The sequence below is a fragment of the Trichechus manatus genome, unplaced genomic scaffold, assembly GCF_000243295.1.
Source record: "Trichechus manatus latirostris isolate Lorelei unplaced genomic scaffold, TriManLat1.0 scaffold00057, whole genome shotgun sequence".
Taxonomy (NCBI): domain Eukaryota; kingdom Metazoa; phylum Chordata; class Mammalia; order Sirenia; family Trichechidae; genus Trichechus; species Trichechus manatus.
The window spans coordinates 420,548-422,158 of NW_004443993.1; positions in this window are offsets into that span (position 1 = coordinate 420,548).

Below are 1,611 nucleotides of genomic sequence, written 5' to 3' on the forward strand. Positions count from 1 at the left end.
ACTAGAAGAGAAACTAGATAACTGGGAGCTCCTAAAAGTCAAACACGCTCATCAAAAGACTTCACCAAAAGAGTAAAAAGACAACCTACAGACTGGGAAAAATTTTTTGGCTGTGACAAATCCCATCAGCATCTAATCTCTAAAATCTACAAAATACTGCAAAACCTCAACAACAAAAAATTAAAAATGGGCAAAGTATATGAACAGACACTTCGCTAAAGAAGACATTCAGGCAGCTAAAAGACACATGAAGAAATGCTCACGATCATTAGCCATTAGAGAAATGCAAATCAAAACTACAATGAGATACCATCTAACCCCAACAAGGCTAGCTCTAATCCAAAAATCACGAAATAATAAATGTTGAAGAGGTTGCGGAGAGACTGGAACACTTACACACTGCTGGTGGGAATGTAAAATGGTACAACCACTTTGGATATCGATTTGGTCCTTAAAAAACTAGAAATAGAAGCACCATATGATCTAGCAATCCCACTCCTTGGAATATATCCTAAAGAAAATGAGCCGTCACACGAATAGATATATGCACACCCATGTTCACTGCAGCACTGTTCCCGATAGCAAAAAGATGGAAAAAACCTAGGTGCCCATCCACAGATGAATGGATAAACAAATTATGGTATATTTACACCATGGAATACTACATGATGATGAAGAACAATGAATCCATGGAACATAACATTCAGGAATCTGGAGGGCATTATGCTGAGTGAATTTAGTCAGTCACAGGACAAATATTATATAAGACCACTATTATAAGAACTCCAGAAAAGGTTTAAACAGAAGAAAACAATCTTTGATGGTTATGAGGGTGTGGAGGGAGGGGATATTTACAAACTAAATAGTAAACAAGAATTATCTTAGGTGAAGGGAAAAACAACACACTACAAGGGATGTCAGCACAACTGGACTAAACCAAAAGCTATGAAGTGTCCTGAATACAACCACTTTGAGGGACAGAGTAGCAGGGGCGGTGGTCTGGGGACCATAGTTTCAGAGGACATCTAGGTCAATTGGCATAACAAAGTTTATTAAGAAAATGTTCTGCATCCCACTTTGGTTAGTGACATCTGGGGTCTTAACAGCTAGTAAGCAGCCAAGATGCATCAATTGGTCCCAACCCACCTGGAGCAAAGGAGAATGAAGAACTGCAAAGACACGAGGAAAGTATTAGCCCAAAAGACAAAACGGCCACATAAAGATTCCATCAGCCTTAGACCAGAATTAGATGGTGCGTGGCTACCACCAGTGACCACTCTGACAGGGAACACAACAGAGTCCCTGATGGAGCAGGAGGAAAGTGGGATGCAGAACTCAAATTCTAGTAAAAAGACCAGACTTCATGGTCTGAGACTGAAGGGACCCTGAAAGACATGGTTCCCGGACTCTGTTAGCCCAAAACTAAAACATTCCTGAGGCCAACTCTTCAGACAAAGATTAGACTGGACTATGGGACATAAAATGATAGTAAAGAGTGTGCTTCTTAGCTCAAGTAGACACATGAGACTAAATGGGCAGCTCCTGTGTGGGGATGAGATGAGAAGTCAGAGAGGGATAGTAGCTGGTTGAATGGACATAAGAAATCTGGGG